This window comes from Leopardus geoffroyi, chromosome C3, assembly GCF_018350155.1.
Source record: "Leopardus geoffroyi isolate Oge1 chromosome C3, O.geoffroyi_Oge1_pat1.0, whole genome shotgun sequence".
In the NCBI taxonomy this organism is placed as follows: domain Eukaryota; kingdom Metazoa; phylum Chordata; class Mammalia; order Carnivora; family Felidae; genus Leopardus; species Leopardus geoffroyi.
The window spans coordinates 89477197-89498097 of NC_059338.1; the positions used below are offsets into that span (position 1 = coordinate 89477197).

The 20901-nt window shown below is 42.1% G+C and overlaps 1 protein-coding gene and 1 long non-coding RNA gene across 4 annotated transcripts in view; one reads left to right on the forward strand and one right to left on the reverse strand.

The window, feature by feature from the left end:
* The window catches only part of SNTB1 (syntrophin beta 1), a 237128-nt gene that overhangs the window by 17020 nt on the left and 199207 nt on the right, over nt 1–20901 (forward strand). The gene's annotated exons all lie outside the window — the stretch shown is intronic.
* On the reverse strand, nt 2420–3784 carry LOC123585533. Its single transcript, XR_006706269.1, has 2 exons — nt 3298–3784; nt 2420–2574 (listed from the first exon to the last, which is right to left on the reverse strand). It is a non-coding gene; the product is annotated as an uncharacterized LOC123585533 (long non-coding RNA).

The window sequence follows — 20901 nt, forward strand, 5'->3', positions numbered from 1 at the left end:
GAAGACAATTGACCCGTTGGCAGTTGTCTGTTGGTCATTAGCCATGGCAGGATTTGGGCAAAAGTAAGAAATAAACAGCTTCAGTTGGTGAGATTTATTGACTGTAAAATAATGTACATGGCCTTGGGTCAACAGCTACTCAAGAATGTCTTCAGGCAATAGGCCTTTCTTATACCAATCCCCAGTTGAAAGAGGGGCTAAGTTAACAAAGCCAGGTGATTCTGCCTTTTAAAACTTGAAAAATCGAATTTTGCAATGGATTTGATAGTTTTCAAATATTTTAAAATTTTTAACATTTTTATATGGGTACATTTTATTTTGAGTTTATAATTCATGTCACAGAATCATTATTTCTCATTTTTCCAGAAAATGTACTCTCCACAAATTTGCCTCAGTAATAATGAAATGACAGGAGACCATGTTTCTAGGATGGTATGCGTATCAATCTGTATCTGTCAGGGAAAAGTAATTAATATAACTTGATAACCGCTCCAAGAACTCAGTTAAGTTGTGTATTCTTTGAAAAGCCCATAAAGCCTGGAAGAATTATCTGAAAGAAGAAACCTTTTAAAGAAGGGATCTCAGAGTCTGATTTGTAACATTCCACTCTCAGTTACTTTATCGTTGCTGGATGTGTTTATATTTATATATGTGTGTGCATATAATATAAAATACACACAAAAATATTCTTTGGGAAAATCGAAAGCTTCCCTGATGTAGAGACAGAACTTGCATAGAAAATACATATGAGAGCTTTGCTAAAGGCATGATACAGGTAGTAAATGCTATACATATAATGAGGGAGGGTTCTGAAAGTGGGGAACTGCCAGGAATGATTCTGCAGAGCCAGGGCAGGGCCTGAACTGGACCTGGAGTAAGTCTTTCTAGTCTGCCGCTGCCTGCTTCCAGGCTGTGTGAGAACAGCATGCTTGCCATGCAGACCGACTTTTACCTGTCTACTCGCCAGCCCTTCCCACCGGTGTGGAATGGACAGATCCTTGAGGCAGGACCCAGGCCCTGGGAGCTTCCCCCGTCAAACACCCTGCCTGTCAGTTTTCACATACAGACCTGTGTTGTTGGGTTTTGGATTCCCTCTCTAGTCTTTCTAACACCATACAGATTCACCCCCATTACATGTTGAACATGTCCCCTCCAAATTCATATGTTGAAGTGCTTACCCCCTAGTACCTTAGAATGTGGCATCTGGAAATAGGGTCATTGTGGATGTGATTGGTTCAGATGAGGTGACACTGGAGTAGGGTGAGCCGCCAGTCCAATATGACTTCTATCCTTATAAAGAGGGGAAATTTGGACACAGACATCACACACAGAGAACAACATATGAACATGAAGGCGGAGATTGGGATGATGCATCTATAAGCCAAGACACTCTAAAGATTGCCAGGAAACCATCTCAAGTTGGAGGAGGCCTGGAGCAGACTCGCCTTCACAGCAGGAACCGATCCTGCCGACACTTTGCCTTCCGACTCCTGGCCTTCAGAACTGGGAGAGAAGGCTTCTATGGTTTAAGCCACCTAGTCTGTGGCACTTTGTTATAGCAGCCCAAGCAAAATATTACACCTCCTATGGAAGGCTTTGGATACATTTCATAAAAATTTGGCAAGGAGTTTGGGGAGTGAGCAAATAGTAATTGAAATTTAGCACATTTTTTTTTCTCTTTGTCAAATGTCTAATGAGACCATCTGTCTTTACTGAGTGACTGAGTGTTCAGATGCATTTCTCTAGGTGTATGAGTCAGCCCTGAAAGGGCTAGGTTGTTACAGGTTATTGTGGTGCATACAGCACTGCTAAATTTTGTTCTCATGCACGTTCGCCTCGCCATAGGACTGTTCCTTGGGAGCAGTTTCTCTGATTTTTGTGTGAGTCAAAACTTGATATCCATGCTCCTAAAATCATTAATCTAGTTTCCAAAATCTTCACATGTTGGGTTACTGGATAAAAGACAGTTATTTTCGGGCGCCTGGGTGGCGCAGTTGGTTAAGCGTCCGACTTCAGCCAGGTCACGATCTCGCGGTCCGTGAGTTCGAGCCCCGCGTCGGGCTCTGGGCTGATGGCTCAGAGCCTGGAGCCTGTTTCCGATTCTGTGTCTCCCTCTCTCTCTGCCCCTCCCCCGTTCATGCTCTGTCTCTCTCTGTCCCAAAAATAAATAAACGTTGAAAAAAAAAATTAAAAAAAAAAAAAGACAGTTATTTGATATAAATAATTTTTCTAAGTATAAATATGTCCTAAATATATCCGGGGATGTACTTAGGCTAAAAAAAATATTTGTCAAATTTAACTGGGCATCCTACATTTTTATGTGCTTGAGCTGGTAACCGTATTTACATGTTTTTCAAAACTGTAGCCTTGTAGCCAGCCAGTGACAAAACCATGAGTCAGTAGAGACAGACTAATCAGAGGGTGGATCATTGAAAATGGTTTTGTAAAGATAAAAGTCAACCAAGAAGCTGCTCCGAAGGTGTAGCTGAGGCCACTGAATGAAGGTGTGATTTCTTCTTTGAAGACTTTGTTCCTCATCCCCAATTTTAGAAGGACCAGAGTTTGGAACAGCAGCTAAGAAATGGGGGCAAGGGACAGGAATAAGATGACAGTAAATCTAGAATCAGCATGGACTGAATTACTAATAAAAACTAATATTACCAACAGGACCCGAAGCAGTTATCATCTGAAAATTAAAGAATTTGCATCTTGATGCTACACATATACAACTAATTAACAAGGTTGTTATTGACAAGAGCCCTTTTATATTTTTACTCTTTCTTTCTAGTGCCTCAAAGTACATATTTTTATATACTCCCATATATATAACATATACTATAGTATACTGTACATAGATATATACTACATAGACTGTACTGTATGTGGTTTATTGGTTTCTTGTCTGTCTCCTTCATTCACAGCTATATTCCCAATGCTTAGAGGATTACATGGAACTCACTGGACACTCAATAAATACTAGTTGAAAAGGAGTGCCTGTGTGGTGCAGTCGGTTAAGTGTCCGACTCTTGAACTTGGCTCAGGTCATGACCTTACAGTTCATGAATTCAAGCCCTGCATTGGGTTCTGTGCTGATGGCTCAGAGCCTGCTTGGGATTCTGTCTCTCCTTCTCTCTCCCTGTCCCCTGCTTGTGCTCTCTCTCTCTCTCTCTCTCTCAAAATAAATAAATAACCTTAAAAAAAAAATACTAGTTAAATGGATGAACCAACCAATAGCTTTCTTTAACTTAAGGCTTTACAGATTACCTCCAGTTAATTTGAAAGAAAGGGTTTACCTACCAGCTTTCTATGGGAAGGTCTGAGAAATTTCTTCTATTATGAATAACTTGAAGCCTGAGAGCCATGGTAAGAGAAGTTTAGATGGGGCGAGATCCTCTTTTCAGAAATTTCCAGCATTCCACTGGAAATTATTGAATCACATCAGGCTTCAGGACAGTGTATGGTGTAAAGGACTTCTTGAAGTCTTTACAGCTTGCTCACTGGTGGTGAAGTTGACCTTCTTCATACTGAATTCACCAGCTGTTTACTCACTCTTCTGGTTTGATTCACGAAGGGAAAAAGAGGCATGTGAAAAGACAGTTCCATTTCCTGGATCTTAACCTATTATCGTAACAACTACACCCAGTTGCAGGGGTTTTTTTCTTTCCACACCTTAAATTTTTTTTTTTTTTATTATGCTTGACCTATATTAAAAGTAAGTTGAAGCACATATTTATCATTGCGAAATACAGTGTGAGCTAGTCACACTTACAAAAGTTCTTTCATGTGGTGCAAGTAACAAATACATGGAGATGAAAAAAAACTCTGTTTTTTTTTTTCATTGTTGTTCTTTGGCAACAGCATTAAAATTCAGATTAAATCTTTGATTGTTAATGTGTTCTAGAATCTTGTAAATAGGATTGTTTTTAATCACCTTAGAAAAATCGGTATTTAACTAGTTAAAACAATGTAGGGTTTGAAGTTAAATAGCTGATTTGCACAATAACTTGGACCCTGACTACCCAAATCTTTATAACTCCAATTGTCAGAAGCCTAGGATTGGGGTGGGGAGAGAAAAAGAAGTTTTTGAACCAGAGTTGGTCCCTCGAGTGGAACACTTGATAGATTGTGTGCTGATAGGTTACACTTGGGGACAGCATTGGTTCATGGGCAGCCTATGTCCTCTGTCTCAGATCCCAACCTGCCTTATCTTTTTAGCAGCATGATTAGAAGTGGTTGCTGCAATTGCTATGGAAAAATACACCAGGAGGTTATCATATTTAATGTTTCAGAAAACTTCCTTCTGAAGGCGATAACAGTATTTCTTAATCACTGTGCCGTTGGGCAAGCACAGGTGTGTTGCATACCGTTAAATCACTCTATCCTTAGGACATAATGTTGTTCTTTGAAAGTATTTGCCTCTCCTTCTACCTTTTTCCTCCAACCCCCTCTTTATGCCAAAGAAAGCACATTTCCCAGACTTATTCTCCACACCCAGCAAGGTATTCTTTAGAAATCCTGAGTGATTTTTTTTTTTAACTCATTCCACCCCAGTGACATCTCCAAGCTCAGGATGCATGTTTCTTACTCAGTTTTGGTCCGCACATATTTAAAACAAAAAATTTTTTTAATGTTTATTTATTTTTGAGAGACAGACAGAGTACAAGCGGGGGAGGGGCAGAGAGAGAGCGGGAGACACAGAATTTGAAGCAGGCTCCAGGCTCTGAGCTGTCAGCGCAGAGCCTGACATGGGGCTCGACCTCATCAACTGTGAGATCCTGACCTGAGCCAAAGTCCATTGCTTCACCGACTGAGCCACCCAAGCGCCCCTTGGTCTGCACATATTGACTGAGCATCTCCTATGTTCCGCGTATTAAAGCAGATTCCAGAGATAGAAGCATATTAACAAAGCACCTCCCCTTTGTCAAGGTGCTTACAAGACATTGGGGAAGGAGCTTTGTAGAGAGGCCACGTTCTTCTCTTTTCTTCCATTTGAGTTTGCATTGCACTGAATCAGGGAGAACCATGGTAGGAGAAATCATTTAACCCTAGTAATAAAAAAGGTGGGTTGGAATTCTATTTCAGTCAGTTTTGGTTAAATTCAAGGTAGGAGTCTTAAAAGGCAAGTGATAAAAAGTAGAGGACTTCTCTCATGAGCCAGGTCAGAAACATTTTGTAATGCCAGCTTCCTTTTCATTTTAACTGCAGCATAAAACACAAATCTTTGGTCTGCCATCTGAACCTGCTACAATTTTAGCCTCAACCTACTTTCTGCATTTCCAGGTAAACACTATGCTGTGGCTAAATTATCCTACTTCTTACCTCCTGGAAACACTGTACAATATAGGACCCGCCTTAGTGCTTGGCTGGCAGCAGGCGATTAGTAAGGATTTGGAGGATGAATGAATGAATATGAATGTATATATTTCGTCTTCCATGCTGTTCTTTAACATCATTTTTCACAGCATTTTGTGCCAAGAGCATTCCAATTACAAATTCCTGACAGAGAAGGAATCTGATTGGTGTGACCTGGGTCAGGTGTCCCTCCTTTGTCCAGATAGCTGTGTCCAGGAAATCAGACCACATGGCCAGGTACTCACTCAGTGGGGATTCTAAGCACATTCTCTGGGAAGGGTGTCATGAGTATGACTTACCACACCTCTAAATAGCTTAAGGGGCAGAGTTCATTGAGAGATTGTAGTGGTTCAAATACCTGGAAGGCGCTGTAGGAAACAAGGAATTTGCTAACTTTTCTTCCTTCCCTGTGAAGGTAGACACAGGTCGAAGGAGTGACCAGAACAGGAAGGAGTTAACAAAGGAAGTGGTATTTTCAGGGCAAAGCCAGGCTTCCGTCAGGGTAAGTAGAAGGAGGAGGAGGAAGTGTTCGAAAAAAAGATTAAAGATAAGGAGAAAGAATTTTTTTCATGACAAAGCATAAACCATCTCATTTTATTCTTTAATTCCAAGTATTGACATATTTTTTCTTATTATCTTATTATGATTGTATAGGCATTTACTGAATACACAATCAAATGTGTAATATTGCTTTTATTTTAAACAATGCATTCCAGTTCTAAACAGTAATGTCTTTATACATTTGAGGAAAGGAACCCACTTTTAGGTTAGAATTTGCCAATAATTTTTGAATGATTCTGTGAAAAGTGAGCAAATGAATGGAGTCAGTGAAAACCGACTAAGCGTGAGAGATAGGTGCATTTGGAAAATGATCAGTTTTATAGCATTTACTTTCATGAGAAATATTTGCTCGTCTCAAGTTTGCTGCCAGCACTTGTTTTCAAAGTTAGCCCAGATCAGTTATATATACAATTGCTTATTTTAGGAGAACAATTGATAAGACAGATCAAATATGAGGAAAATTTTTCCCTTTTAAGTTTCCTGTGATGTGTCCTTACTGTGAAGCCCCTCAGTAGATTTGACTAGAAATCAAAAGGATCTTGTTATCCTTATTTTTCTTTCTCAGTGAAAAGCAAACGGTAAATAGCATGGTTGAATGAAAAAATAAATTGGATTTTAAAATTTTATGTGTGTTTCCCCAGTTTAAGCTTCCCCAGCTTTATTCAGCTGGATGGTTATAATTGACAAGACCCCTTAAAATGTGACATATCCATCTGAGGGTTAAACCTTTTAATGTAGTTATTAGGTGAACTCTTTTACCTTACTGGATGATGACTTTGTTGTATAACATTTGTTATGTTTATGATAATAACATTGTGTGTATGTGTGTAAATGTATACATAATTATTTATAATTTATTATCACTTTGATCCTAAAACATCCTAGAGTATATATTCATTTAGAGGAGATAATATTATGGTGAGCATTCTCCATTTTATTTAGTGGAGGATTCAAAAATAGGTCATGTAAAATGAATTTCTAGCCAGTAAATCTTGTTTTCCAATTGATTTTAAGTTTTAATGGGATATATTCCCTGAAAAAAAAATATTTAGTAAACTTTATAAATGTTTGGGGAAAGGCCTCAGTGACTTGATCATCTCCTAGTGTTAGGGGTTAAGTTATGCCCACCCATTCATATGTTTAAGTCCTAACTCTATGGTACCTTAGAAGATGCCCTTATTTGCAAACTGAGCTGTTGCAGATGTAATCAGTTAAGATGAGGTCATAGTGAACTAGGGTGAGCCCATAATCCAATATCACTTATAAAATTCTTCTAGAAAGGGAAATTTGGACATGCAGCCATGCACAGACCACACTAAGGAACTCAGAGCGAAGTTGGTTATCTACCAGTCATCGAGAGAGTCCAAGAACACAGCCCTCAATGGAAACCAACCCTGTAGATTCCATGATTTTGGACTTCTGGTCTCCAGAACTGGGAGAAGATACATTTCTGTTGCTAAAGCCACCCAGTTTGTGATATTTTGTTACAGGAGCTCCAGCAGATTGATACACTTGGCCAGGTAGAGGTGATCTTACCGGGTGCCCCCAACCCCCCCCTCCCCCCACTGCCATGGGTCCTCCTTCCCTAGAAGCTGACTTTTTGGAAACCAATTCCATATCCCAGCCTCTGGTGCTTTCTTTCTTCTTTGTAACATTTATAATGTTTAATAAGGCTGAGCTGTGATAGAATAATTGTCCAGGAGGGCCCATAGCGTAGTCTGAAAATTCCTGAATAAGAATAAAACCATTCCCTATTTTGTGAAGTTCATAAAAAGGGGCAGGTTGGGAGTCCGTGGATCAAAAAGACTTAGGAGAGTGGCTGCATTCTTGCTTTGGCCGTACATTTTCTGGCCTTAGGTAACAGGCTTAACTTGTCTGGATCTGAGTCTTTTTATCTGTATAGTAGAAGATAATCTCTTTTTGCTTTGTGCATGTAAATCCAAAACTCTGTATTACACAAGATGAAGTAAGCATACATGTAATAATAACATTTAAATGCTTTTTCTCACTTTCCTGTTATCCAAATAAAGATGCTATTCGTTAAAGAAAAAACAAGTGCAAAGTACAGAATGTCTTATAACGAAAAACACAGTCTCCCCAGCCACCCCCACTCTCCCCGTCTCCCGGCCCACTTCCCAGGGGAAACCACGTTTAACAGTTTCCATATTTAGCTCTTTCAGTGGTTACCATCCTAACTGTAATAATATGCTTATGCTACATTTCCTTGATGATCAACTCTAGACATTATCTCTTCACTCCCCACCACTTACTAGTTTTAAAGTGAAGAATCACTGATTCAGCAGACATTCCTGATAGCCTGTAGGTCAACAGGCCTCTTTAGGGCTCTCACTCTCTGTGGATCTAATTTGAGAAAAGAACGTTAGCTTCACAGTCAGAGGGAAACTGGGGATGTGATGATTTCCACAGGGCATAACACAAAGACAGCAAGAGTTTGATTTAATTACTCAAGCTCAAATTGGGCCTGTGTTGTTATGTTTTTGCTCTTTTTATATTTTTCTGTCTGCATATATTTATTTTAAATAAAATAAAACACAAACTGAACTTAGAATATCCTATGTCACGTTTATAAAAAGAAAAACATCTATCCTAATAGCTTATAATCCAGTACCTTGAAAAAACTAAGAGATGTTTAACAGATAAGATGCTTTTTCTTCAGTCTTAAGTACTAACCGAACTGCTGTTGAGAGTGCCAGTAGATGGTCATTTGTGGCACCAGCTTGATTTGGTTTTTCAGTTCACCCCTTCCAGAAAATTGCGGTTGGTTATCCAAAGAGTAAGACACAGAGCTGACAAAACCATTACTGTTTCTTGGAAACACAGCATCTCTGCCGTTCAGATCTTTCTGGAAATGCTGTTAAGTAAATGACTTTGACTTATAATTTACAAACCTCTTTGTTATCCATGATGACAGTAAGATACACCACACAAGGGTTTTCATGTTTACTGCTTGGGGTTCCTTTGAGCCCGTTTCAAATAATCTGACACACGTCTGCTGCCTCCTCTCTGGCCCTTGATCAGATTGGATGTCTTCCCAGCACTGATGTTAATGGAGTCTCGGACTTAACTATTACACTTACTATGGCCACAGATCAATGTCTGCAAATGGGACAAATCAATTTGGTGATGGGGTGAAAGAAATGTAGAAGGGGTTGTGTTTCAATGCTTTTTGCTATTTACCAGCCCTCTTCCTCCCTCTTGCCTTGTTGACTTCATAATAGCAGTGTTTCCTCATTCTCCTCGTCTGCCACTTACCTTTTTTCAACCAGGTCATTGTCTGCCATGTGCCTCAACTAGGCTTTGGGAAGGATCTGTCTGTATCTGCTTCTTTTCTACTTCCATGGTTTCACCTGTCACTTATCTGCACACAACTCTGAAATCCCTTTCTTGAGCTGATGCCTCTATCCTGAACTTCAGGAAGGCCCACTGGACACTCTTACGTGAATGAAGTTTCTCAAATATGGTATGCCCGCACACGGTCCTCTTTCACTTTCCTGCTCAAACGTACCTCCTCCAATGCCCCTTAACTGGGCAACAGACTCCCACTTTTCCCCACTGACCCAAACCAGGAAACTGAGGCTCAGGTGCTCTGTTCTTGCCTGTCTCTCAGAGTTCTGTTCATTGTCCCCATGCAGGTAGCAAATCTTATGCTTCTGTCTGTGCCCACTGCTCTTGTCCTCATCGGGACTTTCCATCCTGTTTCTTGACTGTAGCAATGTCTTCATAGTTGCCTTGTCACTCATCAGCCTCTCTAATCCTCCATTTTCAAATTTTATTTTCGGCCACAACTCTTTCACTTATTAGAAGTTGTGATCATGTCATTTTCCTGTTCAGAAATCCTTGGATGCGTCCCTAGTGACATCACGATATAAGTGAAACTTTATAGCCTGACATCTACCACTTTTTCATCTGTCCCCACTGGGCTTCATTCAATATAATGCATCCAGGGCCCCTTGTGGAGCCTGGTGCATAGTAGAGGCCTGAAGAATACATGAATAATGAATAAAGGGAAGATTGAATGAATAAATGAAAGAATGACTCAACAGATATTGAGCCTGCCAAACATACCTGTCTCCTGCTGCCAGGAAAACTAGTTCCCTCCTTCTAAAAGGAGTGAAATTCTATTCCATATGTCATTTTGTGAAGTTTTTCATGGCGATCTAGTCTCAATTTCCTCCCAGTTTGTGATTTGGGGGCATTTTTTTCATGCCACAGTCATAGCAGTTCATATATGTCATGGCTATGTGTGTGCTGAGTGTTCACAGAGACCGGGACCCTTTTATGGCAACAAAGACTCAGCCCCTAACACAAAGCCTGACACACACAGGAAATCAGTCCACGTTTGAATTCCCACTACCACCGTTTCTTTTGGAGTCTCATTATATTTTCCTCCTGACGTTCCACCGTGTTTTCCCCACCTCTGTTCTCTCATCCTGAAATCGCCTCTTCATAGCCCTACTAGATTGATTCTTTTGTGCTGAGAATTAAAAAGTTTGCAGAAATGCTAGAACGCTGACAAAATGAAGGGTCAGGACTCCTGACTTGGAGGTTCTTGTCTTCTTAAAAGCACCTGGCATTTTCCCTTTTCAGGTGTCTCTGACCATTCCAGAGTTTTAGGGATGCTACGTAGTGACATAAACAGCACATCATTTTGCAGTGTGCAGAAGATCTTTGAAGAAATTTTAGCTGCTTAACCCCTTCACAGGATTTGTGCTTTGAGAGTTCATAGAGTTAGTTAGGAGGCAATGTTCCAGGAAGGAGACATAGTTAAGCCCAAAATGAACTTACTGACTCTTGTGTTTTCCCTGCTTACGGGAGTCTTGGAAACCAGCTGAGTTGTATCCAATACAGCTATTGCTGTCTGACTACATTGTGTGCATGTGCACGTGAAGTCTGGTTGTGGCCGAAGCAAATGACCATGCGTTGTTAACAGAGCTGTAGTTTGCAAAACAGCCAAATAAGTTTTAGACTTGAGAAAGGACAGAGTTCAGGGAAACATCAGTCTAACCAAAGTGTTTCTGCTGCTGTTGCAAATGCCACTGTTAATTGGAATTGTTTATTACTTCGGTTACTTTCAATAGTGCTTTGGGGAGTACCGTTGCCTTCATATTGTGTAAATCTGTCCCTGCCACCAGTGACTGGACAACCTAGGGCGTTTTTACAGGCAGCCTATTACCTGAGAGTAGGCATCCAGTTCCCTGTATTAGGAGACATTTCTCCTGGGATTTTACCTTCTGTTCACAGCCCGAACCATTTTGGTAGGAAAAATGTGGTCCTAGTAATGTCTGTCGGTCACCTGTGGCTTGCAAAGTACTTAATGCTTATTAACTCATTAATCCTCTCCATGAACTCTGTGAGGAAGGTAGATGTCAAGTCGTGTTTTCGTCCTTCCAAGGGCTATGAATTGGAAGCACAGATTTGCACAGGCTGTTTGGGAACACGCATGGGAAATCCTGAGACCTGACCCTACCATTTTGAGGTGTCTGAAACCAACATTTGGCAGCTGATTCTCTCTCTCTCTCTTTTTTTTTTTCTTCTTCCTCTAACTCCAGATGGCTCTCTACTCTTTAGCCACCAATCAGAAATCCTCACTGGGTAAATCTAGCAGGAGACCTTGGCTGAAAAATAAAACTTTGAGAACAATAGCAATTGTTCATTTGGGCGGGGAATAGATACTTGTGACATCAAGACCTTGCTACATGATTTTGGGATTTATCCAAATCCAACACTTTGGTCAATCTTTGAGTGTCCTGTTTATCCATGGGGTAAGGGTTTGCTTAACCAACTGTTTTCTCCTAATCCCTTCAAAAACGTTTATGCATAAAACCTTGACAAGTGCTCTTTCAAGGGACCTAGTCTCTGGCTTCTGGAGAGTTCTGCCCTTTTTTGTCGTCCATCTGAATGTTAGAAATACACCCGAGTTGAAGATTGGTATTGGAAATTAGAGCTAAAACTGGGATATTGTTCTTACTTGTGGGTAAGAGTCTTATGTCCATCCCTTAGATCTATAGATTAAAGGTGATTTCTGGGGATCTACCCAGTTCTAGGGCTTGACTATAATCAAAATGCTTCTCAGAAACCATATTGTCATCCCATTATTTCCCTAATGAAGTATGCAGAGCACAAGGACATGCACACTGTTTACTCATCCATGTGTGCATTTTTCATCTAGCAAGTACTTCTTTATTATCCACCACGTGACAGCGATGTGCTCAGCTCCTGGTGGTACTGAAATGACCAGATTTATGAGAGAAGAGCAGGTGGGCCATTTAGCCGTAGGCCGCAGATTCATAAAAGGTCTCAAATTGAGACTCTTGACATTGTTCCCAGACGAAGTTCTGTTTGCGTTGTAAATAAGAGTAACTTGTGAAATAGAAGCATTTGAGAATATATGAGAGTTTCGTTAATCCTGTTTTGGCATTTCTTAATTTCATAGCATATGGGGAGTTTAAAAAGTGCAAAGGCCTGGACCCCTTACCGCCTCTGAGAGTTCTTCGAAATGGCTCAGACGTCCTCCCTGTGTCTCATTACCCCTATAGGAGATCAGGTAGCCTTTCCCCCACCCCCAAGAAAGAAAGAAGGTAGTATGCCAGGATAAAAGAGATTCTCCAGAGAGCAGCCATGAAATATAAATGTGAGACAGCTGGAGGGGACTGGAGACAGCCTCTGGTTAATAGCCGGAAAAGGTGCAGGGCGGCCTAATACCCCACGGGCAGTTTATGGCGAAGTGACACTAGAATGAAGGTTTCCTGATCCGATGTGCTCTGCCCTTTCCTCCGTAGACGGGGACCTCAACAAAAGATACTGTGTCTGTGCAGCTGGGTACGCCTCTACGTCACTCCTTGGGACATGGGCTGGCTTCACTTACTTTATTCTCTTTCCTTCCGTCCTTCCTTCCTTCTCTCTCTCAGTCTCCTCTCTGTCTCTGTCTCCTTTAATTGAGTACATTCTGGTTCATACTTCTTGCCAGTGTGTCCTTTTTCTACCTTACCCCATTGTTCCTACCAACAATAGAGGTTAGGCGACATCAAAAGCAGAAAGTTTGGTTTTAATCCGAATGATATTTATGTTGTGTGCTTTGATCTTGACTCTCCTGCCTCAGGCCAGAGTAGGACGTCACCACAACAGTGAACTCGAGGCTGCCTGTTCTCTCTGGAGCTGGGATCACCAGGATGCGGTTAGCTTGTTGCAGAATGAATAACATTTGGACCAACAGCCTGCAACCGGTTTTTCTCAGTAAATCCCAACTGTATGAAGAAGAGGCGGAGGAGAAAAACCCCGCACAAACAACCCCATCCTCCCTGCAAAACATACAGGAGACAAGCTAGGCCAGAGTGACTATTTACCTGCCTTGTCTGTTCTTGCTGTCTCCTTTTCTTCGGGTTTTAGACAAATGCAATGTGACAAAAGTTCAACTCCATGACTTTTATCAAGTCTTCCCTGAAGTTTCATAATTGTCTTTGAGCTGCCTCATGGGTAGCACCCCTCAATGTGCCGAAGGCTTTTCAAACTCAACATGCCGGGACTGAACGTACCACTTTCCCCTAGAAATCTGCTCTTCCTCCTTAGTTTTTGTAATCTGCCACCGGGCTCCCAAGCTAGAAGCTTTGGATTCTTCCTACTCTCTTTCTCTCACTCACCATGTTCTGTCAATTTAACTACCTGAATGTCTGCACATCCAATTACTGCATCCTCTCCACATACCACACGGCTGCCAGGGAGATGTGTCTAAAATGCAAATCTGATTGTGCCTTTCTCCTTCTTCAAAAGTTCTGAGGATTCCCCAAACTCAGAATCCCATCCGTACCCTCACACACGGGATCACCAAGTGGTCCCGCACAGCCTGGCTCAGCTGACTAAGCTGTCGTGTCCTAACTCGCTCTGCGGCCACACTGAACGCCCGCCTATGTTCTCGTGGGGCGTGCTCATAAGTGCCTCTGGGTCTTTGCTCCTGTCAGTCACATCACCTGGAATATTCTTTTATGGCCGGTCACATCCTGCTCTTCCAGATTCAACTCAACTCTCTTCACTTTTATCAAGTTTTCCAAGACCTCTCAATCAGTTGGTGACTTTATCGTTTTACCCTGAGTGGTTTACTAGAAAGAACATGAGCTTTGGAGTTAGACCAAACAGATGTTGAGAACCTGTGCCACCCTGAATCTCAGTTGTCTCATCCATGACCATGGACACAGTGCCAGTGTCATAGAGCCATTGATAGGAGTAAGCAGAATATTGTTTCCTCCCACAGCAAACTGTACAGAGATATAGCATAGTGGTTAAAAACATATGGCCTTGAATCCAGGACATGTGGCTTTAAAGCCCAGCCCCACCACTTACTTACATCCGTGGCCTTGAATGGCTTGCTTAGGCAAATGACTCTCCTTTCAGTGCCTTCAGCTGCATGGTCCTAGTTCCAACTTTGTAGGGTTATCGGGAATATTACATGAGATAAATGTAAAGTTACCATGTTTGGCACGTAGTAATCACATAGGGGATGTTGGACGTAATATTTTTTTTCCTGCACTTGCCATACCGGATCATGATTATTTCTTTACGTGGTTCTTTTCCCATCAACTGGAGGATTTCTGAAGGGACCAGACTGTATGACTGTATCTTACTTTTACTTTTGTTATCCTCAGCTACTACCGGGAAACATGGAATAAGCATTCAGAAGCTGTTTCTTCAAGTGGGTAGAGCCAGGAGCATTTCATCTGAAGTTTTAGTTCTGTAATGTGGTTAACAACACATTCTGGGCTTCTTCCGGGCCACAGGTGCATTCTCATATCCATGCCAGTCGTGCTTTGAGACTCATTCAAAATGGGGTCCTCTAAGAAGCTTTCCCCTGTGTTAGCCCAAGTCCATTCAGCTCTCTCCTTTAGACCTCAGTTCCTTTTGCTTTATTAGTTTTTTTCTAAGTTTATTTATTTTGAGAGAGAGAAAGAGAAAGAACAAGTGGGGGAGGGGCAAAGAGAGAGAATCCCAAGCAGGTCTTGAACTGTCAGCTCAGAGCCTGATGCAGGGCTCAATCCCACAAACCATGAGATCATGACCTGAGCCGAAATTAAGAGTTGAATGTTTAACTGACTGAGCCACCCAGGCACCGCTGCTTCATTGGCTTTTAAAGAAAGTATTATTATTTTGCTTGTGTGTCTCCTGTAGGACTGTGGACTTGTAAGTGGCAAGGACGGTCTCCTTCCTTGGGGTGTGAGTGATGTGGTGTCACCAACCGTGGCACACTTGTGGGTACTTTTAACGAAAAGTATTACTTATCAGGCTGCCTCTATGGCAGCATCTTTTTTTCCCATCCCCTTCTTTTCCTCTCATCCCATTCCCTCCAGGGACCCCTCCAGCCTTGAATGAATGTTGTTCCCTGAGTACACTAGAGAACTTCCATTCCTGCTCTGGACCCCAGAGTCCATCAATTTAAGTTCTTTTCTCCCCTCTGTCTTCTCTGTGGCAGGTAGACACTAATTCTGTTGTTCCCCACCCTCCTCACTTCAGTTTGATTGACTCCAATGCTATTGGATACAGGGAGACATTTTTCTGCCTCCTTTGTTATAATATATATTTAAAGAAAATGTGTGTCCCTAACCTCATATCTGAGGCAGGCCAGAGGGTTCTTGACAGAACAGGTACAGGACACAGATAAAACATGTATTGTCACAGTGTTACCCAACAGAAGAGAGCAGCGTATCTTAGAAGGTCTCTGCCAGGAGGGCAAAATTCTGTCATAATAAAGATGCTTAGAGAACTTGATTAAAGCTCTATGTTTGAGGTTGTCAGAGAAAAGAAAGCATGGTTTCATTTTGTTTTAAGCATGTTTTTCCGTTGTTTGCAAGTAAGACCCTTGAACCGAACATGAGTCTTGGCTGGGAAGAAGACAGAAACCAATAAAAGCCTTCTCTAGTCCAAACTTATTGACCAGTAGAAAATAATGAGAGAATTTATATAATCTTAATTGTATTCAGTTTGTAGCAAAGAAATTTAAACACTTATGATCTAATGGAATAGAAATTACTTCTACATTTTCCCCTAAATCCTTTTTTTTTTTATTTTTTTTAAGATTTATTTATTTTTGAGAGATAGAAGAGACAGTGTGCGAGCAGGGGAGGGGCAGAGAGAGAGGGAGACACAGAATCCGAAGCAGCTCCAGGCTCTGAGCTGTCAGCACAGAGCCTGACGTGGGGCTCGAACTCACCAGCTGTGAGATCATGACCTGAGCCGAAGTTGGACGCTCAACTGGACTGAGCTACAGAGGCGCCCCCAATCCTTTTCTTTATATTTGTATAAAAACACATTTTTTCAGGTGCTTTTTCCTGAAGAACAATTGTTTCTCTACTCTTCAGGTAACAGAAATAATAGAGACTAAAAGGGAATACCACCCAGGGTTTCCATAAATTTCAATTCCATCATCTCATTCTCTAGGTTCTGAGATTCTAATTTTTCACTGGGTCTCTGGACCTTTCTCTTTTCCCAAAACCTTGTTCACCTCCCTCTGGGATAGAGCAGTTTCCTTTCTTGGGGACATGGGGCTGCTGGCTCCATTCTGTCCCAACCACAAATCCAGTGTCATTGCTGCTGTCAGATCTGCCCAACCTCCCTCCAGAATAACTTCTCTCCGCCTGCCACTGAGTGGACAGTCTGGAAATAGACAATCCCCTGTGATTCTTCCTGCTAGAATTCCAGGATCATGACTCCTCTGGACTTACGCTGTCTTTCCCATTCCCTAGCCAAATTAAAACATAGGTAAAAGTTGGTATCAGAAATACACTGCTTAAGAAAATAAGCATGGTCTGCTTAGATTAGATGATTCCATAGTTAAGAGTCTGTATTTTAAGAGGAACATCTTGCACACAAGATTTATATACTCCTGTTTAATATTGAAGGTGAAATTGTTTTAAGGTCCAATTTTTTTCAGCAAGCACTTGAAATCAGGCAGAGAATGCCTTGTTATTAGGCACGGCTCCTATCATAAAGGCAGAGATGGATGTAGGGAATGAGGCGAGGAAAGTTACGGCAAAGATCCACATTGACCTCACTTTTGGCTTTGTGCTTGAATGGTGCTTGTTTTTCTTGTCTCTTTGTATTAATCCCTCCATGAGGATCAATATTTGCTGGGGAGAAAAGACACCTGGCAATATGGGAATAACAAGAGAAAGCATCCCCAAGAGTGATTTTTGTAGAGTCAGACATCGAAATAGTTAGAGGGGCATCTTGGTGGCTCAGTCGGTTGAGCATCCTACTTCGGCTCAGGTCATGATCTCACGGTTCGTGAGTTCGAGCCTTGCATCGGGCTCACTGTTGTCAGCCTGTCAGCGCGGAGCCCCTTCAGATCCTCTGAATAGAGGACATAGAATAGAGACATAAACTGGGAGGAAGAGCTGCATTTCATGACAGGAAAGACACCCAGGGCTTGTAGAAATGTCTTCCACGAAAAAATACAGTGGCTGATTATCACTAACTGCTCACTGATGAGTAAGAACAGCCAGTTGTAGGAGAGAGAGCAGTGGGCAAGGAACGCAGCCCTGCCTGTGTTCTGGGCCCTGCCCGATAGCAGATGAGCTGTGTGCGTTGGGTAAATCACCTAATCATAGCAACGTCACCTAGTAGGAATATAGCGAGCATTCTGGTAGGCGATCTATAGGTGCTAGTTGTTTGTTGTTGTACGGCACACCATCCAGAGCTTCCTCACAGCGAGGCGGGCTCAGGTGCACACAGACTCCTTACGTGGCTGCTGGAATCCCCCAGAGTGAGCACCCCAAGAGACAGGAGGTGGAAGCTGCCAGCCTCTCGGGTCTGGATCCAGAAACTGGCACCACGTGTCGTCGCGGCCGTGTGCTGTCCGAGTCAAAGCAGCACCGGAGCCCGCCCAGGTGAAAGCAGGGGAAGAAGGCAGCCCCACCTCCCAAGGGTATCGCCAAAGAAGGCTGCGGGCTGCCACGTGGCCCCAGGGTGCTGGCATGTGGCCAAGGGGCTGGGGATGGGTGCTGTTCCACCAGCCCTGGAACGGCATGAGGACTCTGTGTCCCACGGGAGACCATGGTGCAAACACATGCACGTGCAGCCCCAGGTCAGCGACCCCACTTCCTGGCTTTGCCGCTGTTTCTGTGGCAAGTCGCACACGCAGGACCAACTGCTTTTCTTTCCAGCAGAGCACTCAGATCGTCAGCATGATTATCTGGCTCTGGGGAGGATCAGCAAGCCGATCGAATGCAGGTGCAGTGAAATAGTCCAGGCTCCAGGAAGGTTCTGCTGTTTGGCTGGATTGTCACCACCTTCTCGAGAGGGATTCCAGCAGGACTCTTGGCAGGGAGGAACAAGAAGTAGCATTTCTCCTTTCATTCTTCACAGTCTTTTACAATTTACCAGGAATGAGGGAGGTTAGTGTTGAAAAGTACAGAAAGATAAACTGCACTTCCTAATGTGTTAATAATCAGGCCACTGTGTTCAAGAAACAACAGAGCTTGCAAAAAGCCTAGGAATAGACGAGACTTTTGGTGAGGCGTCCTGTAAGGGCTTTGTGTGTTTTATCACGCTGAAGGCTCAGAACAACCTTCCGAGGAACTGTTCTCCCCGCTTCACCCAGGATGACGCACAGAGATACTAAGTGATTTGTCCAAGGTCACACAGTAATAAGAGTCAGAGCCCAGGTCTGAACCAACATAGTCTGGCTGTAGAGCCTGTTCTAAACAACCGTACCATTAGATCTTTCTAGTGCCTTTTTTGTTGGTGGTGGTTGGCATTTTCAAGGCCTGGTGAGTATATGAGCAAGTCAAGGAATCCATCTAAACAGGAAGCTTTTTGTATTATTGAGATACCTAAGCCTGGTGTGTGTATAAACACTTTATATACACCATATACAGTTACAAAGTACATTGGAGTGGGAAGGGATTTTAGAAGCAGTCTGTTCTAGCTTCCCACCCACTACAGGGATCCCGAGAGAATCCTCATTCAGCTTTTGCTTGAACTTTAAGGTCAGGCGAATAAAAATACTAATGGCCAGCCTAAGAACTGATGCTAATAATTGTCGTAACTATGGAAACAAACTAGATAGAAAGGGCAAAAAAAGGTTTTTGAAAGAGAATTAAACACACATGCACACACACACGAGTGCACATGCAAGGTAATGACTAGGTTTGGGAACCCAAATAAATTAATTAAAGGCTAGATTTTGGAGGAGAGTAGGGGAGAAAGTGCTAATACAGCACTACATTTCAGGTAATCTATAAAACACTAACACTTTTTTGTGAATTTGTTTGATTAGATACGTAAGATTTTTTTGTGTGTTTGTGAAAAAAAATCTCTGTGATAACCATCTTATAACCGAAAATAGGATGCTTGTCTTCGAAGTGTATATAGGATAAAAAACATAGCTTATACAGGAAGAAAATAGTGGAAAAGTAAAAGTAAGGAGACAAAAGAACAACGGTAACCCCCCAAGTGCATGCATTATGGTAAACACATAGGTTTACATTTTTCTAGTAAAACCTAAAATATTTCCGAGTGAATTAAAAAGCAATAGGCGGCAATTTGCATTCATTGCCAATTGAATAAAAACTGTGGTCTACTATCACATTGTACAGTGTTTTGCTAGTTAATATCTTCTTCAGTTCCCTTGAAGGCAGACTTTATTCATTTTGGTGTCGCCAGTGTAGAGTTGGTATATGTTTGGTGCTCAAATGTGTGTGAAATGATTTAATAATAAAAAAGGTAAGTGGATACCAATGAGAAAAATAGCATTTAATCAAAAGTGTTGTACACAATGGTTCCACCTTGATAAATGGTATAATCATTGGTGGAGATATAATAGATTGAAAACTTCATGTGCCAAAGAGCGTCGCTATAAAATATATGGAGCGAAACATGTTAGGAATACAAAGATAAATTGGAGGTAAGAGGCTGGGCTTGGTAATCAGCCACACCTGGGTCTGAATCACCGCTTGGCTATTTATTAGCTTGGGCCAATTATTTATCTTTCCTGAGCCTCATTTTCATCATCTACAAAAACAGAAATAACCTCATTGTTGTGAGGATTAAGGGAGGGAATATAGGTAAAATACTGCCTACCATAGCCAGCCTTTCCTCCACACCAGGACCTTTAACTTTTGAAATAGGAAGGAAGGAAGGAAGGAAGGAAGGAAGGAAGGAAGGAAGGAAGGAAGGAAGGAAGGAAGGAAGGAAGAAGGAGGGAGAGAGGGAGGGAGGGAAGGAAGGAAGGAAGGAAGGAAGGAAGGAAGGAAGGAAGGAAGGAAGGAAAGAAGGAAGGAAGGAAGAAGGAGGGAGAGAGGGAGGGAAGGAAGGAAGGAAGGAAGGAAGGAAGGAAGGAAGGAAGGAAGAAAGAAGGAGGGAGAGAGGGAGGGAAGGAAGGAAGGAAGGAAGGAAGGAAGGAAGGAAGAAAGAAGGAGGGAGAGAGGGAGGGAAGGAAGGAAGGAAGGAAGGAAGGAAGGAAGGAAGGAAGGAAGGAAGGAAGAAGGAGGGAGAGAGGGAGGGAAGGAAGGAAAGGAAGGAAGGAAGGAAGGAAGGAAGGAACAGAAGAAAGGAAGGGAGGGAATCTTCCCGTTTTTATATTAGCCCATTACATTGTGCTATCAAACTTTTTGATCTTTGCTCATCTAATAAGTGAAAAAAAACAGCCTTGTAGGTTTGATTTGCATTCCCTTACTTTGAGTGAGGTTGAGTTTCATGTTGTAGATTTTTTTTTTAATTAGGTTGATTTACTCTTGTAGGTGTTCTTTGTAGTTTACGGAAATTAGCCTCTCATTAGTTGCAAATTATGTTTCCTATTTGTTTTTCGTCTTTGGTTAATGGTATTTTTTTTTCTATTCAGTAATTAAAAAAATTTTAGGGGCATCTGGGTGGCTCAGTCGGTTAAGCATCCGACTCTTGGTTTTGGCTCAGGTCATGATCTCGTAGTTTCCTGAGTCCAAGCCCCGAATCGGGCTCTGTGCTGGCAGCATGGAGCCTGCTTGG